Source organism: Anser anser, assembly GCF_964211835.1.
Source record: "Anser anser genome assembly, chromosome: 2".
NCBI lineage: Eukaryota > Metazoa > Chordata > Aves > Anseriformes > Anatidae > Anser > Anser anser.
Genome location: NC_139721.1, coordinates 132083911 through 132104906, shown reverse-complemented (window position 1 = coordinate 132104906; position 20996 = coordinate 132083911). Strand labels below are relative to the sequence as shown.

At 34.7% G+C, this 20996-nt stretch overlaps 1 protein-coding gene and 1 long non-coding RNA gene across 5 annotated transcripts in view; one reads left to right on the top strand and one right to left on the bottom strand.

Moving 5' to 3' along the window:
* AGMO (alkylglycerol monooxygenase) overlaps positions 1-20996 on the bottom strand; it is a 194525-nt gene that overhangs the window by 149999 nt on the left and 23530 nt on the right. The gene's annotated exons all lie outside the window — the stretch shown is intronic.
* Positions 6362-14248, top strand: LOC310895861. The gene is made up of 2 exons (XR_014581006.1): positions 6362-11024; positions 11224-14248. It is a non-coding gene; the product is annotated as an uncharacterized lncRNA (long non-coding RNA).

The following is a 20996-nucleotide window of genomic DNA, read 5'->3' as shown; positions in this document are numbered from 1 at the left end:
AAGACTGCCCATTATCCACTGTTAGTTTTGAGCTCATTCATTTCTAACTTGAATGATGAAGCAGCACCCACAAGGATGGTATGTTTCCCTGCCAACAAGATCAGCCTGTGTCTTCCACTGGATAACATTGTCCCAAGCTCACAGCTATACACCGACTATCGGTTATCACATTTTCTGGGTGTATACTGATGTACATGTATTAATTACATTTTGACTGCTCATTATGCTCTATTTCCTATTCCTTTCTCCAGGTCTTGATATAAACACACAAAATTAGCTCTTGCTGACAATTCTGGTTTCTGTAAGAGAATCCTGAGCAGAATTTTTACAGGATTTTAATTTCTTTTTGATTAAGCCTGTGTGAATTTGAACTCTTAATCACAGCTCTTGCCAACATTTCACGTAAATTGCAAAGCCAATCAAGTCTTGCTCATTTGTTTTCATTATGTTTCACCTCGTGTAAATTTTCCACTTGGGGAAATGATGGTATGCTGAAATGTTAAAATAGCAAATAAAGAAAGGAAAACTTCCCTAGAAATACTACAGCACATAAACTCTACCAACATACATCCTGTTCCTGTCCCAGCTCCGGGGGGGGGGGGGGGGGGGGAAGTCTCCCTACTCAATTCAGATGGCCTTAAAGCTGGTCCTGAATACTTGTCTAAACATTATACTTCCATTTCTTAGTCCTTCAATTTCTTCTTACACAATAAATATGGATTTCAGTGTAACAAAACTGATTTCCACCTGTTTATGCACAACTGCATGGAGCTATAAGAGGAAAGTTTCATGCACAACCCCAAATTAGGGATTATGTGATCTCTAATACTGCTGCAACACAAAACAAGATAAATTACACTGTAAGCCCAGTTAGCTCAACTAGATAAGTCTTGTGATTTTTGGAACTGAAAAGTGCCTATCCTATATGTAGTGTCACCAGTACACATCTGGCAAACACCAATGCTCGTGGCTTCAGCTCTGATGGAGTAAGACAGGCTATGTATATCCCACATACATATATATCATGTTTGAACAGGTGCAAACATTAACCACAAAGAAGGTTTCTCAGTTTCATTCTGGACCGCGAGACTGGCAGCATCCCATCTGTAAGGAGCCAGCTTCTTCAGCAAGCTTCTTCAGCCAGCTTTGAGAAGGTTCTGTACAGCAAAGTATCCAACTCAGACAATTACCAGATGATAACAACAGAAAATGGTCTCCTGTAGGTTGACCAATATTATATTATATTATATTACATTACATTATATTATATATCTTGTCATCACAGCACAGCAAATATGTGGAAAGTCAAAACAAAACAAACATTTATATTCTAGCCACTCTATATCTTTGTTTTCTATTCTAATCATCATCTTGAACTATATCACTAAGAGAGTTTTTTCAATAGTGTTTTCAATAGCATTTAATTAATTAATGTATTTATTTTTAGCAAATTGCTATGGCTTTAAGAATTTATGGAGAAGGCCATGAGGAATCTAAAATTAAAACTGTTATTAGAAGCAGTTGAAAGCAGGCAGTGAACTGAAGCTATGCCTTGCAATCTTGGCTATTGTTGTATTATTGCAGAGTCTCATAGGCAGCCCTCACATGTACAGTACAGAGACTTCACATCCTGGCTCTTTTGATTCTTTTGTCTGCCCTCCAACCTGCACGGCCAGGAACTTTCACTTAAGAAAGATTTATGAAGCTTCCACTAACAAGGTCAGCCCTGTTATATCACCAGACAGCTTCTTCTTAAAAATAATAACATCTATCCACAGCTCTGCAGGGCTGTCTCTCTTGGCACCCGCTCTCCCTGTTTGTCTTAACACAAAGCCCTGGGTTCTAGCGCAGGAAGCCAGCAGTTCCACTAGGCACAGTAGCCCTATATGCTGCTATCTGCCAGACTGGTGTTGGCTGAGATAGCCCACACCTCGAAGAATCTCTTTGAGTTTCTACAGGCTTGTTTTTTTGTAGCTAGAGGGGTTATATCCTTATATATTTGGAAAAGTTTGGAAATCGGTGAAATCTGTAATATGTAAGAGACCCTCTAGAGACTTTGAATATACTAAATTATTGTGGAAGACCCTTTATTTTTATGTGGCAGTCACTAATATTACTCTACTACTTAGGGCAGTCACCCTGACTGACAATCTCGTCATTTCAAATAATTCTTCTACATCATGTTAAGTTACTTTCAAGGCCCTTATGACCTTTACAGTGCAGGTGGTTTGTCTATTTATTCTACATACCTTTTGGAAGAGGGAGAAAAGTGACTTTTTCCCCCCACAGTTTTTAAATATTAAAAATAGGTAGGGAAAATTATTTTTACAGTCATTTTCCCCAAAGCAGTTCATGCTTAGAAACTTGGACAAATCCTCAGATAATCTGTCCTACCCTGTATATTTCTTAATAACATAAAAAGTTGAACTAGGTCCCATTCCTCCCCTCCTGTTTCAGAAAATGCTCTTAAATTTGTTTTATTTATTAAGATTACATAAAGTGTTTCTTTCACAGTAAGCATTCCTAACAAGCTTAGTCCCCTGTGCTGGGAGGAGAAAGACTCTTTTCATGGATACTCAGCCAAGGGTTCCTGAGAGTTAATACTCCCACTCTTCTTCTTTGAGTGTCAAGGGATTTTTAACATCCGCAAAACAGACAGGAACTTGGTTTTGTGCCTTAGGAAAAGAATGGATTTTTTTTTTCACCACATACTAATCTGCTGTACAATTACCAATAAAAAAGTAATATTCTCTGCTATAAAATGAACAATGTGCAAGAAGCATTTATTGGTAATGTACTGCAAAAGGCATAAGGAATTTAAATCAAGGTTTAAAGTGAATATGGAAAGCAACAACATTAAAAAAAAAACCACAAGCAATACCCAATGAAAATTATTTAAATGATAAATAGAAGCTTATAATATGAAGGTTATTGAGATATCGCATGCTAAATTGTTCACTTTTATAAAATACTGATGGCTAGTATAACAAGTAGATTTCTTTCACTGTATCAAATGCCATAAGCATAGTTATAGCATGTGCACATAAAAGCAGCATTAGTTACAATGAGCTCTGTGTGGGAGCATTTCCCTTCACAAATCCAGCTGGAAGACAGGGCCTTTATTAAACTAAAGACTACTGCTTCTAAAGTCTAATAAGACAGGTAGAGAGACTGACGGTTTTGTCACTGCCATATCCATTTACTTTATACAGGAGTGGAGGTTAACCTGTCTTAAATTAGAATTTTTGTCTTTTTTGCCTTTTTTTTTTTCCAGTGAGAGAGTAGATCAATGAAATAAACCATTAGCATCACAATTTTAAGAGTGATGAAATGAATTAAATGAACGTTGTTTCCACAAAAGCTATTATTTTGCTCAAAGAGAACAAGAAACATTAATGGCACTTGAATGTTTCATAATAAATCCATCTTGAACACTGAGTAACTGGAAAAATCTTTCATTCAAAAATATATACATACATTGCTGTTGAGTCAGAACCTGGCAGTAGTAAAATAACACTCATATTGTACAAAATAATATTTTTGTCTCTTTTGAGGCATTTCACATACAGAAAAAGGTTTTTATAAAAGTATTACCGTTTGAAACATGCTTACCTTTACAAAAAGATTATTAGCAATTATAGAATGGATAGACTAACTCCTGCTCAAAACAAAATGAAATAAAACCCACCAAGTGTGAAGACTTTCTTAAGTGTCTGGTTACTACAGGTTGGGTAGAATTACCTAAGCTATCTTGAAACTAGTTATTTGGGGTACTGCAAACTAAGGCAGAGAAAATTAATAAAAAGTGATTCTCGTTTGTCAGAAGGGTCTTAGAGTTGGCAATAAGTTCTGTGTTTCCACAGCTATCAGAAATAAACCAGCTCGATTAAGTATGTTCCCTTGAGTAGCAGATAATTAATTCCACAAGAGCAATTACTACACAACACAGATATTCTGGAAGAGATAATGTTCTTCATCCTCTCAGAGGAAAAAGTATTCCTTATGTTGTTCCATTCAGACATGAAAAATAATACACTGTCATCCCTTAAATCCAAACTTTTTAAAAACATATCAGAAAATGATGCTCAAGTCTATACATTTTCCTTTAATGTTTTATTCTCATATTGATTCAGCATCACAGCAAGGATATTGATTCAGGATCACACAACAAGTTGGAAAATTATATTGATTATTCTTTGGGTCAGTGCACTGATCTGCCTCCCTCACAGGTTATCATGCTAAAAAGTATGCAGTCTAGTGGTTCAGAAGTCCATGACTGTTTAAGATATGACCTGAGAATGTGACTAATAATTCTCTTTAGGCTGGCAAATAGAAATCTCTGATTCTGGTTCTAGAACTACTGACAACCCAATGTCTCCATGATGAGGGGATCATCAACATAATTTTAAAAAATGTTTTATATTTTATAATTAAATACAATCAAAAATGTATTGAACATGACATAAAAATTGTAAGAATATTGTCTAATAAGATCCTCAGCCATACTTATTTTTATATGTACAACTTAATAGTTACAATTTAGTAGCAGTTGAAAAAGTTAATACCTACACCGAAAATCACAATGCTGTTCTGAAGTTTTCAGTACAAACAGGACATTGACTATCAAAAGTTGTTTGCCATCCAATGGTTGTATGACTCAATTTTAAAGATGTATTTAGAAGAAGCAATATCTTTTGTTACCTGAGCAGCCTTACCCCTCATAGTTTCATTTGTCTCAAGTAAATATTCTAAAATAGAAAATACTCCATATATTTATAATGTTATAAACATATAAAAATAGCTATCCATTAAATGTGCACAGGTTCAAAAACATTTTTTTCCTGCAAAGATGACTTTTCCATACTTCCTCCACTACGGCTGGATGTAAAGTACATTACAAGTCACAGTGCAGTAAGGGAAAGGCCCTCCCTTCTAAGCCATCAGGGAAGTGCTAGAGCCTCAACACGTCCCTAGTAATATTTCCGCTGACCTTTTCCACGCGTATGGGAGGCTCCAATGCAAATGACCCCCTAATTTCTCAAGCAACAGCAGCAACTATTCTCAGTCCTTACCTTGCAACTGTTCACAGTCTCTTGCCCAAAATAGTAAGTCAAATTGTAGAACCTTCTTCTTAAGATATTCAACTCATACATTACCATGCCTATTTCTTTCTCCACGACAACTGCAGATATGTTTGTACCTTTTCCTTAGGTCACCTAATCTTCTGAAGTGATGAGAACTCTGAATGATGGAAATTTTTTTCCCCTTTATCCCTAGTGCTATCAGGGAGCCTACTCCACTGTTGTACTAATGCCACAGGCTCTTCAGTAGACACTATTTTCAATCCTTTCTAACAAAGAAATATTTAAATATCTGCTTTGTGAAATTACCTCTCAAAATGATGGTGTTTCGATAGACTTACATACCTTGAAAATTAATTTTGGTACCTAAATTTTTAAGATCTAGGTTTAGGTACTTGCTGCTGTGTTGTTGTAAAGTGATTATGTATTTAGAATGAACATGGGATTAAACTTTATCTAAATTTTATATAAAAAAATGATTCTACATATTTTTTAAAGAATCAATCCCATCAAAATATTCAAGGCACTGCAAAATAACCATTTACTGTAGTAATTACTCCCTGTGCTGCACAGTAAAATTAATGTTTCCAGCAAACAAATGATATGTGAATTCTGAGATATTATTTTTATTTAAGATTCTTATTGTCACTTATATTCGATAACAAGTGTTAAATTAAGTCCTTATTCCTTCATTTCTTCTGCTTCTTGAAAATGAAAAATAATCTTATTTTCTGCATGCTGCATGTCATTTATATGGCTGAAATCATGATTATATCAAAACCTTAGCATGTTGCTTCAGTCAACTAGAACATTAAAGTTTCTGATTCACTCATTAAATGAAAACAATGCAAACACCTCTGCAAATAAATAAATAAAAATAAATATGAAAAATAAGCCAAAAGTAAATCTTCTAGTCTTAAAAACAATTAAACTTTCTTTTAAAATGTTTTGAATTGACAGGACTGTCTCATTTAATTGGAAGCCTCAAATTGTAAGAAAATTTAAGTTCCTTACCATATTTCCAGAATAAATGAAGAATAGATAACTCAAAGAAGACAGCTGTATATTTTGACCAGAATGTTTGTGATCTGAAAAAATTGACTTAAATCACAACAGTGTTTTAAAATATATATTTTTTTCAAATCATAAGAGCAAATATATTAACAAGTAATAAAACAGGAGAATTAAACATTGTTGCTAGTTTTGGTTTTGTACTTTCAACAGTAGAAGTTATTTTAAAATTATATAAAAGAATACATAATAATAATTTATTATGTCTGTAAAAATAAAAATATTATAATAATAATGTAAAAAAATATTTCATCTTCATCTTCTTCATCTGTCTAATGAATTGGCAAAAAATAAGTGCATAAACATTGACATTTTAACTGAGAACACATTCATTTTTTGAAAAAAGATTGAAGAATTATTTGGGAAAAAGAAAAAAAAGAAAAAAAAAAGTATCGTTACTGAACAGAATGCCACAAGGACATGGAGGCTGAGCTTATTTTGCATCTAAAAATTTTACTCTTTCCTTGTCAACTCCAGCACTAGTCACAGTAGCAATCTTGTTCAGTGTGAAATTGCAACTCTCCTTCTACGCAGTATGCCTAATTTATGCCTACCTGGAAACTCCTTGTGGTGATTCAGTTTTTATATTAATTCTATATAGTAACATTCCAATTTTAAAAAGTTCTCTTCTTTTGTCTCCCTTTCATTAGGTTATGAGACATTCAGGTTGCGACAATATAATTATGGGTACCAAACTCTGGAAAGGCTCATGCTTCTGAGAACTCTTGTGACCTCGGTCCAATTTATTTTATTAAAAATGTATTTCATCTGGGTTATAACTTCATCACTTTTCACCTCATGTACAGGGAGTCACCCTGTTCAATCCTCAATAGTTCGGTAGCATTATACCTCACATACACACCAAATCAAACATAGCCAGGTCAGCTGTAGTACTATCAACATGATCTGCTTTGAAAATATGATCCTCAGATTACTATTGTTATGAAATTTTACTATCCGTGTCACACCACCAGATTTATTTGGCACTTGCAGTCATGACTTGTTCTTCCGGAGGAATTCCTCTATAATTGAGCATTAGTTATTGTACCATTAAAATACAGAGTTTCCGTAAATTTTAAACAGATAACAGCAATTTCTAGCAAGTGTTTCTTTAGATACAAGTTTATTACCTAGTTACAAGAGGGGAAGAAAAAAAAAAAATTGGCTAGAAATTGCCTTCCTTTTCTAGTTAAAAAAAAAAAAAAAAAAAATGAGGTTAACAGAAAACATCCTGCCATTGCTCCCAAAGGAATATTCCACAATTACAAAATGAGAGAAGGCCATTTCTGAGTGTAAATATTTTAAAACCTGATGTAATAATAAATAGTTATCCTACATATTTTTTTCTGATATGATCTTTGGTATATTTATACTATTGGCATTGATTTTTATAAGTCTTTTTATCTGTTTCTTTCATTTGTAGTTGCTGGTTTTAGGTTCAACATTATTAACAATGGCAACGGTCCAGCATCCTGGTAGAAATATGCAGTGGGCACAGATTGCTCTAGTTCGAGGCCTTACTCATATTTCAGATGAGGAGTGGGTCTGTGCAACTGTACTATTATTCTTCCACAAAAACACCAAGAGACTGCGATGAATAGGCTCCTTTCATTATTCTCTGACAGAGGAAGACTAAAAGGTTCATGGCGAATTGTGTCCTCACGTAAATGTCAGGACAAAGTAAGACTCCCTGCAAAAACATTTTCTTTACAGTCTTGGCAAGTCTTACCCTAAGAAATACCACAGAATTGTGTTCATGATGTCAGACATACTTTAGTGAGTACAAAGGATTAAGGTTTTCTATCTCTTCACTGATCCACTCCCTGCTATGGGAAGTCAAAAAGGCAGATGTTAACTTTCTGCTAGCTTTCCTTAAAGCAATGTGTGGAACTGTCACACTTCAGCTCTTGAGTGCAGGATGCTATTTGATCAAAAAGACTGGCAGTTAGACATCTAACATAAACAGCATTGCTTACGGAATCTTATTTCCATAGGAACACACATACCAAAAGCAGAACAAATCTCTCAAAATCAGTAAGTGGAGATATGATTTTTGTGATTTTACCCTGTAGACTCAGCCAATGCAGTAAAATTAGATGTGAAATTAACAATTTTAATTTGTATTAAGAATAATATTCCTGAAGTATCAGATTAAAATACTTTTTTTATAATACCATACACTAAACTGTAATCAGTATCCCATTATGTGCTTTTTTATAAAGTGACATTTAATAGCCATCATATTATAAATGTAGTTAATCAACCTAGCAGATAACGGAGAATTTATGGACTTATTCACAATTATGGATAAAAGCCATGAAATTTAAAAGAAAGAAAAAAAAAGTTAATTTTGACTTTAAAAAAAATAGTAGTCAGAAACTTAATTTTAAAATACTTAAAAGCATTGCAAGCACAAGTTCAAAAGTAAATAATAAATAAATAGAATAATCTAAGGTTAAACTCATGACTTGCCTAAAAATAACACCAGGCAGGTTTGCAATGAAGTTACTGTGTCTAGTGTATGGGAATCAGAAGTGTACATTAGGTCTACACTGTGGCTTATTTTTACCTTGTTGATATTTAGCATTCAAAGCAGTTGCCAATACAGCATTCACTTGTGTCAGACTTGTGGACTGCCATACTTTGTTTTTAACTAGCATTCCAAAATTTTCTTTAGAGCAAATCACAGATATGGTAAATTTCTTCCAGAACTAAATATCATTCCCTCCCTGCCTATGGATTTAAATCGACAATACTTAGTAGCTACTCCCATTTTCTATTTCTTCTGGCACAGTTTAATTCTGGCTTTAACTCTAATGCATTACTTCTGAACCATATAGTAAACATTTTCAGCAATGATATAGGTTATAGAAACAATTTCTGCTAAAGTTAGCAGTGGTCTTGTAATACTTTGGAAGTTAGAGAAAGTGTCCATTTCACTGTTGAGGCAATATCTGTCATGCTGAGCTTTCCTGTGTCTGACATAACATAGAATATGCGCTTTTTTCCCCCTCTAGAACAAACTAGTTTAATTAAGTCATTTTCAATTTAACTTTACTTTGGATAAACTGTGATCAAATTAATCCTGAAAAACTAATAAAGATTGAGTCAATGTTTGCATGTGTCACCTTTAAGGAAATATAGCTTTCAAGAAGGAAATTTAACAGCTGCTTCTGGAGGAAGTATCTTTATCACTGAGTCAGAGAGGAACCAACTGTTTAGCATAATTTTAAAGGCAACTCCTCTGTCACAGGCATCATCATTCAGTTGATGTGTAAAAACCATTTATAAATATTAGCAATCATCTGGCATTTTTCAAAAGAACAGGAAAGTTAATCCTGTTTCCTGACTGAGTTGTGCCTTGCATAATTACATTCTGACTACCTAAGTTCCCCTGCAATTTCAGTTAATTACAGTATTATTCTTACTTCCTGTCCTAAAGTTATTTGTGTAGTAACTATATCCTTCTAGAGTGGAAGATGAAGTAAGCTCTGTGAATTATTTTGATTAATGTGTAAAATGTTGTGCTGTCACCTCACAGAAAATACGTTACATATTGGATATTATTCCCACCTAAAAAATGTGTGAAAGTTTTTAGCAATTATATTAACACTCAGTAGCGCACCTCTCAAGGGATGCTTCCATCACTTGACTAACAGATATAAATCTATATGTAACTAACAAATATTTATACACCTATTTGTTGAATGTAAGCAAATGAAAAAAATTAAATATCTCTAAAGAAATGTTCTTGTGAAAATTTTATATAAAAATATGTTCCTCCACCACTTGCCACTGTCTTCTCTCTCATAACAGAGAGTAGAGGGCAATTTTACCCAACTCTTCTGATAAAAGCTACTATTTCCAGTTCTATGTATTGAAAAACCCTTATATTCTTTTGACAATCATAAGATTTTGAAGCATAAATTAGGAAGTGGCTAGAGTGCTTTCAGCACGAGAGGGCTGCCCAAACCATATTGCAAAATTTCATTTTAGCAGTATGCAAAAAAAAACAGGATTTCTGAGTTCCTGATATGAAAAGAGGACTTGCCTTCACTTTGGGTGCAAACTCTCACTTTGTAATTAACAGCAAAATTCCTGCAGGCTTTATGGGACAGGGCTTTATCCCTCCACTATGCCACGCAGTAGCCATTAATGAATCCATCATAAATTTTCTCATTTCACATTAACCTCAGACCATGCCTCCTCATTTTGTCCTGACTCCGCACACAATACTCCACACCACCCCAATACCTAGTGTTTTCTGTCACATTCCTCTGCTCCATCCATCCCTCTTCACGTTCTCCCCCACACCCAGCAGTGTTTCCATATCCCACTTGCACACTCAGATCAATAGCATTTTCCTATCTGAATATTTGCCTGCCCATTTGACTTCTCCCTTTAGTTATTCTTGTGATATGTGAAATTTCCATTAGTGCTTTACCTGTGAGCCTGTTCACTATGACAAAAATTACTTCAGTCCTCTTAGATGTAGGGAAAAAAAAAAAAAGTAAATGTGTCCTACAGGCACAGAAATCAAAGCCAAAGGAAAAATAATTTCAGAATGATTTCAAAACCTATAGTGCCAATAAAGTTGTTGAGACACAGTAGCATTGCAACAGCTGGCAACAGACATGGATCAATAAGCCACCATGTGTTTGAGAAATAATTAGTTTAATGAGCAAATCTGAAATAGGTGTTTTTTCTCTCCATTGTCCCATCTCCCCACCAGCACGAAGAAACCACAGCTGCAAATGACAAGGGTCCAGCTTCCTGCCCACCGAGGAGATGCTATGCTGCCATGACCACAGCACCAGATGGGGACAACTTCCAAGTGCCACTGCATTCATTACTCAACCTGTAGCTGACGAGGTTATTCCCTGGCACTTTATTCTGTCTTGCTGGAGAAAAGAAGCTGCCCCAGGAGCAGGGCTGAGCTCCCAGGACCAGAATCCCCAGACCTTCATAGGAGCAGGATAATACCACTTCCACAATTAATTTTTCTTTGTGGTAACTATCCATCCCTCTTCCTTGTATTTTCTTCTCAACCATGCTTCTTTCTTCTCTATAGGTAAAGACTTGTGACACCAAGCTTTGTGTCTGGTGATACATCCAGATTGTTCTGTCTTTTAGCATCTTTCTTGACCTGAGTACACAACATTTCAAAGCAGCATCAGGAGGACTACACTGAAATTGAAACAGTCTATTTCTACTTGCTTGCAAAGGCCAACCTTCAGGTCACCCTCTAGAGCCTATTTGTTCTTATACACAACTGGGAAGAAATGAATAAGTTGGCAAAGAAGGAGTTGGACAGCCTTTGAGACAGGGATTTCTGCAAGTCTTTTGTTTCTTTCTAAAGAGAGACTGGACTTCTGTAATTATATAGTTTTTATGTTTTGTAATGTTTACACACTGACAGGATGAGAACACAAAGAAATCTACATAAACAGAATAAACAAACAAACAAACAAAAAACCTTAAAGGCTGTTTCCATTTAAAATTACAAGCTATACCAATTAAGGGAGTTTGCAGTGCTGAAGCATTCTGCAACACTGCCTGTCCAGGAGAAGAATCACGGTTAAACAATTGTAAAAGTTTTCAGTTTAAAAAAAAAAAAAATTTACACTTTTGACATGGTTGTTTTGGAGCTCCTAAAGGAGGGGGGAGCTGATACGATTTCATCCCTTCCCTTCCCATCCCATCCCTTCCCATGCACTGCAGCTTGCTACGCAGGCTCCAGCCTCACCCACTTCCCTGGAGTCCTGCGGGCCATGGGAGCTCTTTAGACCTAAGAAGGAAAGATGGCCAGTAACAACACTGACGTGCTAGAGGAAGGGGCCTCCACTGCTTTACTGCTGGTCCAGTGGCAAGACCCTCTTATCCCTCATCAGCAGAGGAAAATCCCTTCCACATTAAGTACAATTATAGGCGAAAATTGGCTGCCAATTTTTGAAAATCTGTCCCTTTAAGTTTTAAGGGAGCTGGTTTCCTTCTCAATTTTAAATATATCTCACCCATATGGGAATAATACACAATCAAATCCAATATTTTTCCTACTGCCTAGCAGCTAAGTTATTTACTTGACTTTAACAAGACTTTTCTTTCCTCTTCCCAAGTTTGAGAGCAAGCACAAGCTGAGATGAGCTGTGCTGCTGTATGAGCAGGCAACCGCTTCCAACAATTTATTTGAAAAGAAGCAGATCTGTACGTTAGGTGGGAAAGGGAGAGACTTAGCGTAGGCGGGGGAAAGAGGGGAAAAAGTCAAGGTTTAAATTTTTGTTGTCGTAAATAGGCAGCTTGAAACATGGGAACAGAAAATAGGAAACTTTCAAAGACTGGACACACCTATTTCCTACTGCTGGAAAATTAAGACAGTTCCATAAGCTGCATCTCCCCTAAATTAAAAACAATGCACAAAGGGTGTTAAGTTAGCCATGCAGACGTAATGACTTTTAAAAAAATTCCACTTGTATGCTATGTAAATTTGCATGTGCAACCTGCATCTGTTCTTAAGAAATTACATTGAAGGCAAAACACAAAAGTTTTAGTTTTAATCCCTTTTTTTCACAGATTGTAGAGACAATTTAGAATGTTTACTATTTACAACCTCTTTCTCAGAAGACACAGGTAGAGTATTCATGCCTTCCAAAATGTAATCTTATACATCTGGCCAGCAAACATCTGGATATTTATCTTCACTCATCATTTCCTTCGGTAAGTCCAAAAACTGTCAGTTATTTCAGCTGAGATTCAACCCAGGGGAGTACAAAAAAAAGTTACATCCTTCTTTTGTCCAGGTTTTATAAACTGCTTTTTACCTTTTTCCCTGGGATATCAGTAAGTATAAAAATAAGCAGTCTGGATTCTTTTGACTGTAGCTTTTATTCTGTGTATATGTGCTTCTATAGCCACAGGGAGCATACATATGCAATTGTATTTATTACATAGTCATATTTGCAATGTATGCAAAATCTCCTACATCTTAAAACAGACTTTAAAAGTGTTCTATGTTTTACAAAGAATGGAGAGAGTACAATCCAGAAGAAACTACTCAAGGGACAGGTAGGAATTGATTTGTGAATAAACTATATAGCAAATATTATTCCAATCAACCTTTCACATTTGGGATAGTTACAAAACAGGAAATGTGAGTATCAATTTTCTAAAAAAAGAGAAGCTGTTTTATGAAAATCGTCTTCCTGTGCCGTCCTTCTCCCATCCTACAGAGGTAGAATGAAAGTCATCTCCTTTGCAAAACACTGCAGTTTAACTACAAAAAAGTCACTGTAAGAGATTTAAATGCTATTACCAAACACATATATTTAACAAAACAAAATGTAGATCAATCATTTCAGAGGCTATCTTTCCTAAATAATTGTAGTTTTTCTTACTATTCAGTAATTTAAATCTATATCTGACTTCCAGTTTTTCATATCATAATCCTATTATCCAGACTGAAATTACTTTGCAAAATGTTTTGGACAAAAAATAAAGAATTCAGACTAGGCAATGAGTTTTCTGAAGTTTGTTCTTTATCTGAGGTTTCACTCACTTTTCCTTTGTTATTTCTTTGAACCAGCTTCTTGCTTTCCAATTTAACTCTGCTTAGTGAAATCGAAGTGCTTTTAAAATAGTGGTTAACTTAAAAAATGTATCAATTTTTATAGAAAAAAAAATTCTTAAAATTCTATCATTTCATATGAGTTTATTTAATGTATATTGCATGCATGTTGCACACTACCAATTGCCCCATAGGAATGTTGAAAATATTCCTGATTTGAATTTATTTTACCCATATGGCCAAGGGAAGCTGTTAATGACATAACAAGCTTACATACTTAACTGTGCATTCTCCTTAATACATTTAGATTCACTTTTCAACCTTAAATCAACAAACAAAATACATAATTAAGTAACAAAACAGAATTTATAACAATAATAAAAAAAATTAATTTCACTTCAGAATGAGTCGGTAAGACACCAGAAGATTTGAAAAGTGGGGAAGACTTGAGAGCCAGCTTTGACAGGTGTGCTTATTCTAGCCTCATATCACTCCTAGTTAATAAACAACTCATATATAAAAAAAAAAAAAAAAAGAGGGCTATTTCCTATCAAAACCATATTAACCTAAAAGACTCCCTTTATTTTTATTTTTGTAACACCATAGATCACATTACTGTCCAAAGTAGTGTAAAACAAACCAGCACCATAAGAAGGATGTATTTTGGATCTCAGCATCCATATGTGTTAATAGTGACTATAATTTAAAGGAAAATATAAAAGCATGTAAAATATAGGGTGCACATATAAAGCATATACTTTCCTCACACTACTGCTGTTAAAAAAAAAAAAGTCACAATTTAATAGACTTATTTAGAGTTGAAGAAAAACACAAAAATGTCATTAATTTCTGAAATGATTCCTTATGAAAGCTTGTCACATGCAATAGTGTTATTACAACATGAGAATCTGTGCTTCACATTTTAGCAATAGCTTTGCCACTGCTGAATTTAGAACTATAAAATGGAGAGGTATGATCAGAATGACAGGGATGCTTGTGATATATATTCTCTTTATAGAAAGGAATTCTCCTTATTTTATTAAAGCTAAAAGTAACAAGGAAAAAATCTTATACATTTTTACAAGCTCTGGTGCCCTGGTTGCTCTGCATTGTTTCAAGCAAAGAATCCTCCCAGCCAGATTTACTGATAGTCTATATAGTGACTGCCACTGACATGTCCTTGTCAGTAAGGCTGAGCATGACAGTGCTATACCAGAAGAAAAGTTTCTTAAGAGTTTCTATGAAGTTAAAATAGCAATAGACCCAAGAGAGCAAGACCTCAGTCCACTTCTGGACCCTGCAAAACCTTACATTTCCTCACATGAACATAACAATACACTTTGATTATTCACAATTTTTGTTTGCCAGCAACAGTAAAGTAGAGGCCAACATCCAGTGTTAAAATCCAAGTGCTTTGCAAAATCCAACTATGAATATCATAACAGCTGAGTGATACTTATTTGGGGTATCTGTCTTTCATACAGTTTTTCATATGAGAACATTGTAGACATCCTTCTTGCAATGTGATGTTTGCATTCTATCTAGAGTATGGCTTGTTTTTGTTGTTGTTTTTATTATTATTATTATTTATTTTATTTTATTTTACCTTTATTTTAAGGTAAAACAAGTAATTTTACTTACAAAATATTTAGCCTTTATGAATTTATTTAGATTACCCAATCAATTAGATAACTTAATTGAGCAGTAGTATAGGTTGTTTAAATGTCTTTGGTTAGGAAACAAGTGATTAAAAAAAAAAGGATTTAATGATAATTTTAGCTATTAAAAATAGAAAAAAGCAAAATTATCTTTAGCCTTTTTTTTTCTGTTGTTGTTGAGTTATCCACCAGTATGCTATCAATTCAGATAATGTTTGATGTGGAAAAGATTGCTACCTCTGTACTCAAAAACCATTTTTGGAAGTTTAAATACTTTAATTAAGGCAATAAAGATACAATGAAGGAAACATACACCCAAAGAATATTGTCCAGATACACTAATGGTTTGTCTGCTCTAAACACACTTTAAATGTTAACTGCCAATCTTGAAATGTATAATAAAGTATTTTAAATGGTAAAGGCCTCACCAGATTTTTAGCAAGCAAGAACTATTACAGACATCAAGCTTCTAGAAATCTGAGTAATTGATGCTCCTGAAAAGAACATCTTACCATTTGGGGGTTAGGGTGGAATGCAGTTTTAGTCTGCTTAAAAAGTCATTTCAGAATTTTTACAAATAGTAAAATGAATAAGAAGAAAGAAAAAACAATAACACCCTTTACAAATTATCAAGCATTTATTCTTTGTAAGTAGTGTACATCAGTCAACAAACACTAAGGGTGTCAATTAGCAATAGAAAATCCAAAATCTTTTTTTTTGGTAGTTAATTTTGAAAAGATCTAGGACAGATTGCACATGCTTGGAAATATTTGTCAGTCACATCAGCCGAGACTATATATAATCAAAAACTTCTCTCTATATACAGGCATAAAATGTTTTCCAATGTGTATCTATTCATACTACTTAAGCTACAGAAAATTTTGCATAAAAAACATATGTTCTTGAAACAAATGGAAATACTAGTATTTCTGGTACATCCCTGGTCTTAATGCTGGCTGTTTTTAGCAATGCCCCACTAAGGAGCAGAAGGACATCCCCAAGCCCTCAGAGTGGCTCACTGCCCCAAGAGGAAAGCAGGGTCTGTTTCTGAGCTATGCCCGCCAACTACAGAATCATCGACACACCCCAGGGGCCACCTTACTTTCTCCCACAGGTAGACGGTGAAAAGTGACACAGGGATGCTCCAAAGCAAAGTTCTGCACAGTTTTAAAAGTGATTTTAAAGACATTTCAAAAGAGCCATTTGAAATTGCAAAGTACTACAGATCTTCACAGTGCCTTTTAGCTAAAATGCAGCTTCAGAATGGGGATGCTGAGAGTTAGTATTCTACGTGTTTCTTTCTCCATTCTGAAACTATACAGACTGACAAACATTTTTACTAGCACAGCAGGAGAAACAATTTTTATATTTTTTTTTTGTAACAGAAAAAACACAAGCATCAAAATGGGCCATCTGTTTTAACAATGCCTTTTATTTCTCTAGGATTATGCTTCTGCTTTAAATCTAACTGAAAAAAAAAAGTTACTATTGATGCTGTTTGATAATTACATGATGTGTACGTTTGCTCTAAACCTAATTCCTTACAATCACATTTTCATATAAGAAATTTTAAAAAATGCTTTTACATTTGATACCTCTTATTGCCGATCTGCTGATTTCAGCAGATTGATCAAACATAGAAGGGGCATAAAAATGAACCTTGCCCCTCCTTAGACTATCCAGGACAAAGTCTTCTAGCAAGTATGCAAAGATGCTGTATCAGAAATATACAGCTAGCATCTCCAAAGTCATTGCAACTGGTTTAGGGTAACAAGAAGGAAAAATGTAAAAAAGAAAAAATAGGGAAAAAAAAGTGTTTGGATGAGCCTAGACAAAATGATTTGTGTGCAACTAATTTAGGAAGTACATACTTGTTTCTGTCTAGGTTAGTAAGAAGTCTTTAACTGAAATAAGTAACATGACTTAAAATTAGATCTAGGGAAACAAGAATATATTTTATCTTGTGCGTTTTCACTTACTCTAAATATATGTTTTTAATGTAAAATACATATTGAACATTTAAAGCAAGCAAAAATGTATGTTTGGAAGTTCGAGGAAAGCAGGTTCACTTATGTCTCTCTTCTGTTACAGTTTCTCTCCTCAGCTAATGAAGTTATCTGCCTGAATGTGGTTCTGTAACAACAGAGAGGTCAAATAGTACATAGAGAGCCATTCCAAACTTTTTTCCAGGTGAAACACCTTAAAAATAAAATCTACAAACTATTGCAGAAGTACTTTCTTCTTTCCCACAATCACTACTTGCAAAAAGGTTCGATTCAAAGCTTCGATAATTCACACTTGTATTTCTTAACGTAAGTGTTATGCACCGTTTCATTGGTTTTCAGCAGCACACTTGGAAAACTATGTCAAACGAGCTGTTTCTCCACACAGTGTTAGATACTTTCATCCTCATGTCTCCACTCTGAGACTACAAAGGGATTTTTTCCCCTTTCAAAATGCACATGCATAGACTAGAGGGCAGCACTAGCCAAGTTTATGAATGTGTGAAGTCAGCTGTCTTTCTAAATGGTCGACCCATGCTAGTTTATAGTAAACTTTCTTCTCCCACTTCACCCTAAAATATACTGTTTTAAGGGATTCATGCTCAATGACACTTCTGTCTGGTTAGTTTAATAGTCAGGAGCATGACCACAATCGCAACAGCCATGTGTGCAACAAATCAGTTTCTTCATTACAACTGCTCTTTTAATCCACACATTGTACATAATTCCTTGAGGATCTCAGAAGACAGTCATTTGTGAAGTGACTTGGAATTCATTTCAAGCTTCAGAAACTTTAGGTTTTACCACCTTAAAGAAAAGTTTAGGTGAAAAAGAACAGAGACTTTCCCTGTGGTTTAAATATTTAAGGATATTTATTTTACATTTTCTAGTGTTTTATTGTAAAAGCATGTTACCAACTTGCTTTTGTGCAAGCAGATCCAGAGCTTTTTCACCAGTCTGTGCACTCAGGGACAACTCCAGGCTCAGAGTATAGGAAAAAAATGAGATTGCACCCTCCAGACACCCATAGGTACCTCTTGTTAATGCACGTCTATATAGAGAGCCTTGACAAGGCTGATGTATTATCTAAATCCCCAAAGCAGGATTTCAGTGATACTTAAGAGGAGCATTAACTTTGTGCTGGACCCTTTCCCAGCCATAAGAAAAGATGGCTAACAAGGAAAATGGAGGAATACGGTTTCTTTTTCATTTTGTACTGGGGAGCTTGCCAGATCTCTTGATGGTGGAAGTTTGAGAAAAGATAAACAATGCTGAGAGAAGCTGGAATTACCACCTGAATTTTTGCTATAAAAATTATGTCATAACAGAGTCAGCTCACACTTTCATGAATAAATATTTCATTATATTTAAGATTAAAAGATACATGGTCTCTGACATCATCAAAACAAAACAAAAAAGCCTGTTTTTATTTTCATATCAAGGCCTAATTCATAACAGCCATAGACATCCATTTCTCCCAGTATCCTGTGGCCAAAAAATTAAAAAAAGCAATTACCATGTATTTACAGAAAACATGCAAGAATCATGGCAAGTGCGTTGTAACTTTGCTCAATGATACCTTTCCATCATCCAAGAGCAAACAGCTTATGTCTTCTTGGGTTAGATGTTGAACCCAGATAAAAAAAATTAATGCCTCATCTATCGCAATGATCCATGTCCTACTCTTCACCCTGGAGCACAGCCAATATTCTAAAGAGCCAAAAATCAGCAGTCAATCAGTTCTTCTGCAGTCCAACCTGTCAGTGGATTTGTTATTACCATCACTCTTAATAACCTCTGGCATACAGCATGCTTAGAAAATCTATTGACCTGTAAACTTCTTATGGATATTCAGAAATGAAAATTAAGCAAAAATAATCCAGTAGATTTCCTCTCATTCCCATCTTCTAAACTTCACAGAGATTATGGAAATTTTTCTCTTATTTTCTCAACTTTTAAAGTAGAACAGGAAGGAGCTTGTGATATCTGCATGTGCCGCAACAAATTTAACAGCCTAAATAAATCAACTTCACCCCAGATCAGGACATTACTCTTGCCAATATACAAGAAATCAGTCTTTCAGACAACAGGAACTTATTATGAACAATAACAACCTGAAAACAATACAAGCAGGCTCCTGTAATTTTTTTAGACCACTACATGACAGGAAGCTTGATTGCAGCTGAAGGTTTTTCAGGTGAACCTTTCTTAAACCAAAATATACACTTAATTGACAGAATAAGTGTCATCATTTGGTTTGATTGACTCTGTCTTTTAAAAACGTATTACTCACTCTGAAAATGTTAGGATACATGATAAAGGAGCACCTCTTATTTCGGAGAAGTAAAAGAAATGTAAAAGATTTGGTTGCAAAAATAAGCATATAGAAATAACAAATGATGTAGTTTATTTACAGTGGAGTAGGAAGGCAGCGGATGAATCATAATCACATGAACTCTCTATTTATTTTTAATTCATGTTATCCTGTCTGCAGGTATTTGACTAGCAACAATCAGAAGACAGAACAAAATATATGAAAACCAGCTATTGCTTTTGCTATTTTTGTGAGGCTTGCAGAGTCAGCAATTTAATATCCTTCTCTCCCAAGCCTGTTTAAATCATAAGAAAAAACAGCTACCAAAATGGCAAAAAATGTTTTCTCTAAAATTCACAAGAAAAGAATACTTTTCTCTTAATCACTGGGTATCAATTCCCCTTGCAATCAACACAAGCTGTGACAAGAAAAAGAGCAGAGCTTCATTCAGTCACTTGACAGTTCCCCAAGGAGTTTTTTTTGTTGTTGTTGTGTTTTTTTTGTTGTTTGTTTGTTTGTTTGTTTTTTGTTTTGTTTTTAATCTTTCATTGGGTGGAATTAAATTTGTTTCATTCTGGATAATCAATATAACTCTGAATTGCTAGTCAGGTAAAAAGTGGCATTTTGCCAGGACAAGCTTAAAAAAACCACTACCTTGTCCCCCCTAATGAAGCCTTTGACATGTAAAAGAACATGCTCATTTATTGCATTTCTAGGGGAATACAGGTTTTTCTGAAAAAAGAAGAAAAAAAAACCTTGTTGTTTCTGACCATGTTCCCAGTAACAAAAGTCAGACATCATTTTACTGTAATGAATTTCCCATAAAACTAAAGTCCTTTAAATCCAAAATTATTTCAATATACTATCAATTCTTAATATAAAATCTACTTAACAAGTCCATTCTGATATACTGACTTCAGATAAGCACATTATAAAATGCAGATGGAAAGGAGCACTTCAAAGGCAGGAATGGGTCAGATAAATAAAGATAGTGTGATCATATGATTCCAATATACCCTCCAAAAAATGAGTGGTAAATGTAAATGCTGAAAAGATTTTAAGCCCTGCTGTCTTTTCCTTTAACAAGCTTGAAAGTTCAAACTCATCTTCTCATTTAATAGCAAACATACCATTGCACTAGTGTCCAATGTGCTAACATATTAGTATTATTGCTGAAGACTATGTGTATAACTAACTGAAAGAATAGGACTGGATTTTATTGTCACCTCTTCCCATCATTTTGACAGCATGAATCACGAACATTGCCTGCCCTTATTTATCCACAAATGGGTCACTCTGTTTCCTGAT